At 37.2% G+C, this 12,524-nt stretch overlaps 1 protein-coding gene across 6 annotated transcripts in view; it reads left to right on the top strand.

Annotated features, from left to right (window-relative positions):
* Positions 1-1,413: 1,413 nt before the first annotated feature.
* The window catches only part of tead1b (TEA domain family member 1b), a 49,237-nt gene continuing 38,126 nt past the window's right edge, over positions 1,414-12,524 (top strand). For 5 of the 6 annotated variants that reach the window (XM_008405300.2, XM_008405298.2, XM_008405299.2 and 2 more), the window contains exons 1-2: positions 1,415-1,678; positions 2,145-2,274. The gene's annotated coding sequence lies outside the window, so the exon portion shown is untranslated. Of the gene's footprint in view, positions 1,679-2,144; positions 2,275-12,524 lie in introns of all 6 variants that reach the window. The other variant, XM_017304151.1, reaches the window with a different exon arrangement.

Below are 12,524 nucleotides of genomic sequence, written 5' to 3'. Positions count from 1 at the left end.
TTTAATACAGCCACTGCAAACAGGAAGATTTCATTTCTTTCAATAGTTTCAGCTGTTATCATTTGGTGAAACAACCGAGCAAATTCTGTCCCTCCAGGATGTGATGGCACTGAAAATGACTCAGATTATTTTACATGTCCCCTCTTCTGACACTGGACACATGTGAATATATTAAGTAAATAAAATGTAATTTATGCAGCACCTTTTAATATATAAAAATTACAAAGTGTTCCACCGTGAACCAACACAACTTCACAAGAACCTTGAGGTCTAAGAACACAGCACTGCTTCTAAGCAACACTAGCTGACAAATGGCCAGTTTTGGCTCCAGCTGCACTTTTACATTCTTCTTTAGTGTCTTACCAAATACACTGTTCAATATTTTTTTGGGTGACATGATATTAGTTGCTTTTATATTTTGAACTACGTCACTATGCAGATAGCTGGATGGAAAAGCACTGGTCTTTTAAACCTGAACATGCAGAGACAGACGTTAAATGGTGTTGATGGATGTCCTCACAGAAGCAGTCGTCCATCTTCATACAGGCATTTCTTCTTGGGGATCGGTGTCAAAATCCTGGCTTCTGATGAACAACTTGTTCAGGCAGGACTGGAGCTGTGTGTTTTCACTGTTTCCTGTCACACTGTGTTTGAAGTCATTCTCGTTAATGGAATCAAGCTCATTGTTATTAGAATTAAAATAGTCCTGAAACTGAGTTTGTGCTACATGACACCAGCAAAGCAAAGCAAAAAAAAAAAAAAAGGATTCAGTTGCAGTTAGTTCATGATTTTTAAAAAATTTGCTCTTATATTTTCTCATAGAGAAAGGTGGATTTGGATAGTTTTTTGTGTTTGTTGTGTTTTAAGAAAGTGTTATAAAAATTGTGTCAGTTCTTTTTTTATTTTTTTTTAATTAACTTTCAAAGCGGCATCTTTTCATCGGACCTGGGGAAGTATCTGTGGTGTTTTCGACACATTTTGTGTTGCATTTAACTAATTTTATTTCTATCCAATGCAACATTCAACAGAGTAGATATCCCTGGCTCAGCAGCACCTGGTGAAATATGTACTCTCATAAAAAAAAATGTATTAAATATTAAAATTTCAACTCAGACTGTAAATAAGATAAGCTCTATAACCTTATTTAATGCCCCCAAATGAGAGCGTATTAATGATTGCAGTGCATGAGCAGCTTTTCAACTGTAAAGTGGTGATTAAAAGTGAGAAAACAATGTTTGTATCGTTCTTCTTTTCGCTTTACCTCCGTGGCATGCAGCTGATATCATTCTGCGAAGCTAAGAATTCGGAGTTTTTTTGTTGTTTCCTGAAGGCGTCAGCTCCTGGGATGTTTAGTGCCTCCTCCTCCCAGTCCCCGCTGCGCTGCTGCCGCTCCGCCGCCGCTGCTGCTGCCTACTGCCCGGGCTGGCTGCTGGCCGCTGGGCCCGGGATGACGCCACCTCTCGCTCCGCCCCGGCGCAAACTCGCTCCCTGCGTTCATTTCATTCCTGCTCTCATTCCGAACATTCTTCGCATCTCTGTCAGTGCGCGAAGCGATTCACCTACACCTTTCCTGGCCGGCCCAGAAACACTAGAATAACTTGACATAGTATTCAAAATACCCACTAACATCACATTAGCAAAAGAAAGGGACATTTGTAAATGAGATATCAATAACGAGGTAAGTTTCATTTGTAGTTGCAGGTATGCAAACTGGTTGTAGACTTCTGCTCCCGAGGGTTAGTTTAGGTGTCTTAGAGTGACTGCACAATGTATTAAAAATGTTATGCTATGCAGGTATTTAGGAAATATCCCATGTGGTGAAGTAAGGTTTGGTCGTTTGTTTCCTCGGTGGGGATAGATGGCCGCTGTTGCAACAGGGTGCTCACTTTAAACACTCTGCTGTAAGCCCACGGCTTTGACACGGCAGCGAAAATCTTTGACATTTTTCACATTTTTTGAAAAGAAGCCCTGATCCTACGCCCCATATAAAAGCCTCTGGTGGCGTTTGACCCATGTCAGGCTGCAGGGAAAACTCGCTTTTGGATTAAGGGCGAATAAAAATAAATACACAAGAAGAATTGAAGCTTTTTTTTTTTTTTGGGACAAGATGACGGTTGAAAACGTTGCTGTTTTCCTCTCCGTAGTTGGCTCGGCCGGGAGTTGTGGGAGCATTTTCGGACCACCTCGGAGAAAGAAAGAAACACGGCGGGGAGACTTGTTGCTTCAGCTCGGCTGACGGCGCTGTTTTAAAATCGCCATCGAAGTTTTACCCGTGTAAGTATCGCTTTTTTTTGTTTGTTTTGTTTGCGTGTGTGTGTGTGTGTGTGTGTTTTTTTGAACGCTTGCTTGTGATTTATCTCTCAACCGCCCGTGTGTTGCTCTCCATGTTGTTACTGCAAGTAACAAAACCGACTGAACAGTGGGGAAAAAACTCCTTATTGTTTCATATCAAATCTGTCCTGTTTGTCTGAACAGGGCAACTGAGTTTAACAGCTTTGCACATTCTGTGACCCTTTTTTAATATTCTGAAACCGTAGTAAAATGGGATCTCTCGAGATTTTTCCTGTTTATTGTTAATGGGAGAAAATTTAACTAAATTTATCAGCAACTCCCTCCTTTTTACAACCGACTATTCCTTTTATTGAAGCTATAAAACGCCCTGTGCCGACTTATTTGAACTGAGACCAGACTGTATGGAGTTTATAGCGCTTTAATCTGGGGTTTCCTTCACTGTTGTCCTTTTCCTTTCTCTGCTTTGGGAAATGCCTGCTCAGCTAAAACTAGAGTGCCCCCCTCCCTGTCCAGCTGCAATCCAGCTCCGTTACACTGATTTCATCCACTTACATTGGACTCCGGGGAAAACTTTTCTCCTTAGTAAAGAAATACTTTTTTAATGGAGCTCAGCTTTTATTAGCTACTCTTTTTGTATTATTACAGTGGTGCAATTATAATTTTTCAGTTTTTGTACCTCATTATTTTCTCTGACTTTTGGGAAATGCTTAATATTAAAACAATCTTGGAGGAAAGCAAAACGTTGCGCGTTATCAAATTATAACACAAATACATGCATACAAAATTGTGCCTTGCAAAGCTATTTTACTCCTTGAGCTTTTTCACATTATGCCAGGTGACAGCCACAAACCGGAATATGTTTTGTGTGATAGGCCAACTTAACGTTGTACTAAACTGTGAAGTAGAAGGGAAACAATATGTTTTTCAATATTTTTTTTTTTGCAACTAAAAAAAAAGCTCTTCTGAATAGATAATGTGTACAACGTCTCACTGTCATTACAGCTGCATGTATTTTGCAGTACGTCTCCACCAGCTTTGAAAATCTAGGAATTAATATTTTGCCTATCTTTCTTTACCTCAGTTCAACGTCATTTAGATCGGATGGGGAGCATCTGGGAACAGCTGTCAGATTAGCAATTGTATTTAGGTCTGGACTTTGACTGGGCCATTCTGACACAAATAGGCTTTGATGTAAGCTATTTCATTGTGATTTTGATTTATATATTTAGGATCGCTGTCCAGCTGGAAGGGGAACAGTTATATGCGCTACTGTGTATTGGTTTGTTGTACAAAATACATAAGCGTATGGTAGTGATGTTACGAATAATACTTTTCCAGGCTTTACATACAATTTTTAGCACATGCCCTTTGCCCTTAACTTTATTGAGAAGACTCTAACTCTAAGCAAACTAAAGAACATGCATTTAAAAAAAATGGATTCTGTACATTTTCTGCAACAGCCTAAGAGATGTAACACATCAGTGGATAAATCATGCAGATGTATACAGACATAAAAACTAGATAAGATTTTCAATATGGGCAGGTAGTTTTTGAGTTCTTACATATTTTTGGATTTCACACTTTATCTGTTCTGCCTTTGTTGCCGACACAGCTCTGATAACCTGATGTGATTCAGTCAAGTTGTTTTTATAGATTATTAGTTCAGGTGAGAATGATGCATCAAATCACGCAAATCTATTTGGTCACTTGTCAGCTCTGTTTTTAAATACTTAATTTAGGTTGCAAACATGTTTACATGAAAATTAGGAACAGTTGCAAAAGACTAAATGGTATGCTCTGAACCTGTCAGACTTTTGCAACTTTTAAAAAAAAATCTGATAAAGAACACTAAATTCTTGCAATTAGTGTTTGGAAATCAGTTTGACTGCTGTCAGGTGTAACCATAGACATGTCACAGTAAATCAGCTTACTAAGAAGAAGGGGGAAAAAAAACAATGGCTTTGTTTTATTTTATATTATACAACCGGTGGACCTGTTAGAGGGAAGCCTGCATAACATTTGTACAAGAATAGCTTATTGTGCCTGCATTGGCTGTGGACTTCAACTCAGAAACTTAGACCAAAAAAAAAAAAAAAAAAAAAGAGCAGCAAAAAACTCTGAAACTTATTTTTTGGTCTACTTTAATGCACTTAAAGCATGACCAGGAGAACGTAGCATAGAATAGAATATTTAGGCAAATATGCATGAATAAAAGTATACTTAAAATGTATATTTTGAATTTCGTGTTGGATAATTGTCCATGGAGGCAGATCCAGATACATTTCTGAATGAGAAGGGTTCGAGCTGAGGGACATACATCCTCATTGTTCAGGTTGGCTTTCTTCTCGCTGCGTCGTCCGGGTCAGAGGGCAGAGCTGCACAGTGTAGTCTATCTGTGATGAAGTGTGGACAGAATAATGCGCTTTTGTGAAGCACAAAGTGGATTGTGTTACTTCTTGGAGCCAAGTGAGACCTCTTTCTTTCTCTTGTTAAGAACAGCATTTTGGTCAGAAGTTGTATCAGATAACTATTTTGTAGCACTTTTTTTTTCAAAGATGTAATTTACTCTGGCAATTTTGTTTTATTTCTGGTTTTTTTTCTTCCTTGACTGCAAATCTCGTTGTCTTTGCATTGAATATTGACAGAAGACGATTATTAAATTAAAACATATACATACATATGATCATTTGATGCACTTTTATTAATTAAAAAATGATTGACACTACCTTCATGACTAAACCATATATTGGAGATTACAATACTCACAAAACTGATAATCATAGAATATCTTTCTGCGTGGCTGGCATGAAGCCTGGCTGTGAATAAAAGTCCGTCCTTTCGAAGCTCCTCTCTGATGGAATAGAGGCTGCAGCTATGTGCCCGTGTGCTTTTGCTAATTTCTTCACTTCTTACCCCCCTGATGGATCAATGTGAATGAATGGTGTTGTGGTCTGGCAGTGAGGATGCAGCTGATCTGTGTGCATAGTTTCCACTTTGTTATATTTCTTAAATAAAACTACAGTGGAAAAGGTAGGTGCAGAATCACTTCAAGTTTTTATTTTGTGTGTTTTGCAGGTGATGTCCTGAAAAACAGTGTTCAGAACACTGTCATTGCTTGGCACATAACGTCGTACACTAATGGTACCTTTTTGCAGCTTTAGCATAGTTTGTTTTTGTGTGGAGGATTTGAGAGTCTCTGCCCGTTATAAACTTGATTTGTAACTTCAGACTTAGTCCTTATATAATTATAATGTAAAACTGTGTCTAAATTGGAACTGAAATAATGCTCAATATTATGATTCTCATGAAAGAGCTCGTCTGTGTTAGTGTGAATAACGATACAGTTATTAAATGTGTGATCGGATGGGGTGCCGGTGGCTGAATCACATCAATGCATCAGTTTCCCCCTGTCATGGTAGAAGAGCTGCTCTTCTGCAGGCGTCCAGAATGTGTGTGCCCTGAGGTAAACCTGATCTAGAAAGGGAATTTCAAAGTACGCGCTGCTGCTCAATAGTTTCAGCAGGGACTGCTGAGGCCCATGGAGAGTGGTCCTTAAAAGGAAAAACTGGCTCAGAGCCACTGACGTCATCTAAGTAATGCTGCCATAAAATGAATGCCAGCTACTACATGCACTTTGACCCTGTCAACTACCTCAGTTGGAATACTACTCACCCATTTTGCTCGTTGTGCTTTACTGTGTAGAACGTCATATTTAGGTATACTAAGATGGAAATAGTTGTTTAAATTAAGCAAGTTAAGTCTTTCTTGTGTTAAAGAAGTTTCCAACAACCAGATCACTATTGTTTATCTTGACAATCCTGAAAGAAATTTTTAAAGCAACTTTAGGTGAAGAACATAATAATCTATTTGAAAAACTTAATGCTGTCTGAAAAAAAAAAAAAAAAAGACATTCTCAACACACACCATAACAGATTTAGTGAAGCTGCGTTCCGCAAGTTAACCATATCAGAAAAAGGAGGGGAAAAAAGAAGAAAGTCGAAGGAAAAAATCTGGGAAAAAATGTTAATTAGTAACAGCAAAAGAAAGACGAGATCATCAAAATGGTAGCCAATCTTGTAGCTGTTTACCTGGTAAGCAATGTTCAAATAATTATGTGGTTTTGTTTGTTTTTGTTCTGTCTTGACATGGAGGCTAATAAACACAAAACGCCTTTAAGATTTACAGCTTCTGCTTGGTACAATTAAAACTTTAGCTGCAAAAAGTAACGAATGTACTAAACTCTCATTTAGGCCCTTTGTGTGCTTTTCTAGACAAGGCCAGGATTTATTTTTCTGTTTTGACGAGAGATGTTTTCAATTTTCTTGACGTGAAAAGGAACCAGACATGTGTCATTTAGAATGAGTGCATTATGTAGAATGGATTCATTCTAGATAACTTGCCTTTTTGCACTGTGGTAATGATTAAAGCTAAATAAAGAGAAATAAAAAATTCACACACTTTTGTCTCTGCATACAGTCAGAGCTACATTCACACAAATAATACAAACATATAAAACATCATAAACTAACTATAATTTTATATAAGTATTATAAGATAGACCAATTCAGTACACCAGGTAAATTCGGTAGATGAACAGCACACAATAATAGCATTCAGTCTTAGGTTCAGATGATGATAATTTACGCTCTAATGAACCGATTGTTAAAAACTGATTCACACATCAGAAATCACATTCCAAACTATCCTCCTCTGCAGATTAGATTTGGCTGTTTTCACAAATAATCATAATTATTATTGCTGTAATTTCCCCCACAGTTATAAACAAAACAACATTTTGCCATTCATAGTTAGATAAATTCACAGTGGGAATAATTTTTAAAGCAAATATATACAGGAACCTGCAGCTAGTTTTTTTTTTTCTTTAATTGTTGAATTAAAATAAAAGAAAGAAGGGTGTTTATGAGTTTGTATGTGTCCCCTTTTTAAAAAAAATTTAATTTCAGTGAAATTGGCCAAAATTAGAAATGGCAGTTCAAACCTCAAAGAAGATTGGAAATCGTTCTTGGCCCACCAAACCTCGATTGGTGCACCACTAATAGAAAGCCTTATATAAGTAGGCGATTGTTGGTGTTTTTAGTTCCACTGTTCATGGGCGTCTCAAATTTACCAACTTTCTTGTGTTGCTTTAAATAAATCATCAAATGACTGATCCACCCTTATTGTTTGAAGTCAACCCAATGTAACCCACTCTACACTGTTTACAATGTGGTGGCCTTAATCATTTGCTGTGTGCAAGAGAATTTTGGTTCCATGATCCCTCATTTGGTCTCTAGTGTTTCAAAACCTTTTAAATGATAGATATGTGCTTCCCCTTCTGTTATTACAGTTTTTTAAAAAGACAAATAACTGAGCTTCCTCCTCATCACACACACAAAAAACAATATGTACTCCATGAATAATTTTATGAGTCAGTTTCTGAAACCACTACAAACACTTCTAGCTTTTAGCCGCAATGAAAGCAGGAAATCTGGGCTTCAACAACTTCCTTTCTAAGTGCTGACCAGAGAGGCGGCAGCGATGCGCAGCTTCTTGTGAGTGAAAGGGAAAAAAAAGGCATCCAGTTGCTTCATTTATGGAAACTGTGTATTTTATTTTATTTTTTGCAGCTTTTTGTCTATGAATAATCTTTGTCGCACAACAGCTATACTCCCAGTCACTGCTTGGGTCAAATTTTTGTGCGAGATTTTATCAGTGACAGCTGTTCTGTTATCATGGCTAACACGGATCAGAGAGGTTCTTTTGTGCCCCGAAGTTGTCCTAGGTCCAGTGAAAGGCACTGACAGAGCTGAATGAAGGCTTCTAAAAAAGATTATGATGACTTTGTCTGGTTTATTAGTTTGTGGTCTGTTCCAGCACTCTGCAGCTGGGAGCTGCCATCCAACATCCAAATCTTCTTTTTTTGCTGTTTGGTTTGGCAAATTGGCTAATATTTTTAAACATTTCAACAAGGGTCTTAGATTTATATTGTCAGCATCATAATTTTTGTATGGCATCTAGGGCAAATATATAGTCTTAAAAGTACTAATTTTCCACATTTTAAGCATACTACTTTCTTCTGGGAAAATTAATTTCAAATATCTAATTGCTGCCATCCTTTTTCTAAACCAGTCACTGGTTTATTATTGGCATATTGTTAAATAAAAAGTGGTCTTTTTATTAACTTTCAGGAACTCTCTCATTTGATTAGTCAAATATTAGGATCCTAATGATGTGTAATCTTGCAAACAGGAATAAACACAAACATAACCTGAGGTTTTCCAACATGTTTGATCATGTTGCAAAATCAACTCATACTAAGGGAATGGGACAGTAACAAATACATACTTAAGTTTAGTAAGTTTTATTAAAGGTAAAAATGTAGTAGCCTTAAACAGAACAAATCTCTAAAGTCTTATTATTTATTCTGTCATTATGAAATGAGATGCCTTAGAGCAACACCAATCGGCTTTTTCCTGGTTAACACCAGTTTTTAGGTTAAACATAGTGAATGTGCCTCAAAGCTCTTGTTGTTAGTTTAACCATAAAAATAATGTGAGACTTTAGTTTTAATACATTCACTGAATTTAGAAAAAAATAAAAAAATAAACTAAAATCTTTAAGAGGAAATTCTCAGATTCTGATCTTTAGCCAATCAATTGCTGCATCTATATTCATTACTCAATTACTACTGATGACCTTCGGAAAAAACTTGAGGAACATTAAATTTTATTACACCTACTGGTGTCCCTGTCTCAGCCATAGAATAAACAATTAGTTTATACATTAACAGGATTTAGTAAAATTCAAAATACTAATCAAAATCTTAATGACCCAACTACAGCAGAAGAGTTTGTAGTACGGCGGAATAAAAACAACAACTTGGCTTATGGAAAATAACAACAAAAGAAAGATAAGAGGGGATAAATGATGGTTGTGGTGGTTGTGGAAGCAGAAAGAAAGAAAGAGAAGAAAGGCAGCAACAAATGCAAATGGTGGCCTTCACGCTCATCACTATGATTTGTTTTTGTCGTGCTTGTCCGCACGCGGCCTGAACGAGCCAGCAGCCAGCCCTCGGCCTGCTTTGCTCTCATAACTGTCAGGAGATCCTTTATCTGACAGAGACCTTTATTTACAGCTTTAATTTCCTGAGCTTTATGTGTTCCGCTCACACTCCACGCCGCTGTGACATGGACTCACGCCGCCTGGAATGCACTGCACATTTTTGATAGGCAAATGCCCCCTGAGCTAGATTCCATTTATGTTTGAATGGTAAATTGTCCCCCTTTTTTTTATAGTCTAATATTACTGGCAGAGCGGGGTTGTGTCTTCAAAGGGGAAGATTTTGTCATTGCAGATTTATAGTCAATCTTTCTGCTGTTGTTCAGCGTTAAAGACTTACTTGCACCTGTTTGCTGGACTGCTAGTGTCTCTCTGTTGTCTACATCTTGTTGTTATCGTTCCTGAGACTGAGACAGGTAGAGGGGCTGCTTTGACAGAACCTGTTAATCAATCTAAAGCAAAGATTGATCCTGCGGTGGCCTGATGGTTGCTGGGTAGTTGGATACAGGCCTCATGTTTGAGAAAGATGATATCAGACAGACTCCTGGCACTTACGCCTGCCAGTTCAAAGAGGCATGAAATAAGCACCAGGCTGTTGTCAATAACAAAGGCGGCATAGGTCAGCTTTCTAGCATCTGCTGGACTTTTGGGCATTATTTGCAAAACTATTTTAAGGAATCTCTAGTACAGAGGAAGGTGTTAGTGCAAAGTCGTTTTTGGGATTGTCTGTGATCACGCAATAATTTTTTCTTTCAAAAACTTCTTTGAAAAATGTTTTTTGCTTTATATTTTCTGTATGTGATTTGAATCGGTATTCGACAGCTGTTGGATGCCTCAACTTTCATTTTGTAAGAATTTAGAGTATTTTGCTCTTTACTTTATTTGTCCATTGAACCACATCTGAAGGTCCTCAAAGATCTACTGAAAAAGGTTGCATTCCATAAACATGCGATTCTCAAGGTAATTCATTTGTTTTTTTTGTTTTTTTTTCTTTTTCAGTGATAAAAAGTGGAATTTTAACACTTTGTCACTGTTAATGTTCATAGTTAGTTACTTTCATGAAAGGGGAATAAATCTGACATTGCTGTCATAATTATGCAGAGGCCAGGATATGGCTTTACAACATGTTAAAAATGTCGAGTTTTGAAATCACACGGTAATTACAGTTTTGCACATTGTGGCCTTAGCTTGTGTGGGCCATTATGGGGTGCACAAAAGTCATTCACAGAATCATTATTGCACCCTCTGAGATAACGGCACAAAAGAACTCCACATGGAAAATTACATTTGAGACCTCTCATCTGCTATTTCATTACCCTGATCTGTCTGATGGGTGAAATGGCTTCTCTTAATTTAAGGAGCTGGATTCCAGCTTGGTGAGTGGTTTATGTAATCTCACAGTAAGTGTAATTTCCTATAATTCCATGTCACACCTACTACTCTGCTTAGCTACCGCATTCAGTTCTCACATTGCGTGCCGTCTTTTGCCACCGCATCTTACAAATAAGGCCATTTCTATGGTGTGCAGCCTGCAAAGACAGAAGTATGCAATTATTTTTTAAGCTGCAAGTGTTTCTATGGGTGACATTCATACCTTCCTTTGACAGACGTAATTAGCCTGCAGATTCTGCAGCTCTAAGAGACCGTTCCTATTGAAAATTGCTAGGTTATTCACGTGTTTAACACAGCAGAAGCATCTTGTTGATGCAGATGCTTCAAATTTAGTTAATGGAGAAGAAAAAATATATGTTTTGGGCAATTTTTGCCTATATTGTGTCTAAGTTTGGACAACAAATCAACAAGCATTACCTTGCAGGTAAACAAAGCAGCCGCAGTGTCAGCAAACCCCAACCAACATGTTGTTGATCACGTAAATGCAGTTTTTTTTGCTCTTAGTTTATTGTAAGAAATGTGTTTTATACATTACCGTACCATTAATAGATGTTTCATTAATTGAAAACAATAAAAAATGTTGGTTAACTCTTCTGAAACCATTAAGACCATGCTGAGAGTCATGTTGCGATTGTGGTTATCTGTTGATACTGCATTGAACTGTTATAGTGTTAAGCAATGTAAAAGCAAACTACTGACCTAGAAATGGGAGAAAAACGGCAACTGCAAAGTGAACCTGTAGCTTATATCCCGCTGTTTAAGTTTCAATATTAAAAAAAATGTGGCTAAAACAGAAGCCATCTTCTTCAAATAACCACTTGACTTCTTACATTTCCATTGATCCAAGGGCAAAAGCCACACATCAATGGCAACAAAATTTTAAAATGGTTTCTTTTAAAAAAAAAAATATCAACAGTAAATTTGAGACATTGGAATCGATTATATCCGTTTAAAACTATTTTTCAGTAAGTTGGGATTTTAAAGTTGTATTGCTAATAAGGACAGATCTTATTGCACTAATAAAAGTAAACGTACCGCAAAGAGAAGCAAAAACTACATGTTCAGTGCGGTGGTTTGGCCATTTTCCTTTACCTTGCACCTCTTTCAGAAATATTTGTTTTGTTAAAACATTTGTATTAATTTTTAATCCTCCCAAAACCTCTCATACAATTCACATGCTCCCAGAAAGCCATTCACGTTTTCAGGAATGCGTTCCAGTGTTTCCACCTATACAAGGCTAATTGCTATTTTTCAAGATATTGAAGTGGAGTATTCAAGTATTTCAAATTCAAATATGCAAAGACTGTTTAAACATTTAAAAATCCGAGGTGAACATGAGAGTTTAGCTGTATGTCTCCTGCACCTCTTCAGTGAACTGGCAGCCTGAAGTGACTCTCCCTACCTGTTTTTTTCATTTATAGAAAGAAAAGCTATTCCATGTGAGAATAACAGTCCAATACATTAATCTTACCAATGACATAGGATATGAAACTTAGTTTATCCTTACTTAAGGTGGAAAATCTTTTTCCAAAAAGTTTCTTTAAGCACTTAAGTGATATTTTTATTTTGGGCTATAGTGCATACAAATGTCCTTTTTTAATTCAGACGTTGCTCTAAAATGGAAGCTGGATTTGATTAGAAGCTCAGTTCATGATTTTGTTTTTTTGGATGAAAGGCAGAGATCTAGAAAAAGTCCCTGGCTTTTAGTGGTTGAAATGGGAATGTTTCCCCTCCCTCATCAGTTTGTTAGTTCTGCAGCGTCAGCAGACACCACACAAAAA

The sequence above is a fragment of the Poecilia reticulata genome, linkage group LG3 (assembly GCF_000633615.1).
Source record: "Poecilia reticulata strain Guanapo linkage group LG3, Guppy_female_1.0+MT, whole genome shotgun sequence".
Taxonomy (NCBI): domain Eukaryota; kingdom Metazoa; phylum Chordata; class Actinopteri; order Cyprinodontiformes; family Poeciliidae; genus Poecilia; species Poecilia reticulata.
This window is presented reverse-complemented; position numbering and strand designations above follow the sequence as displayed.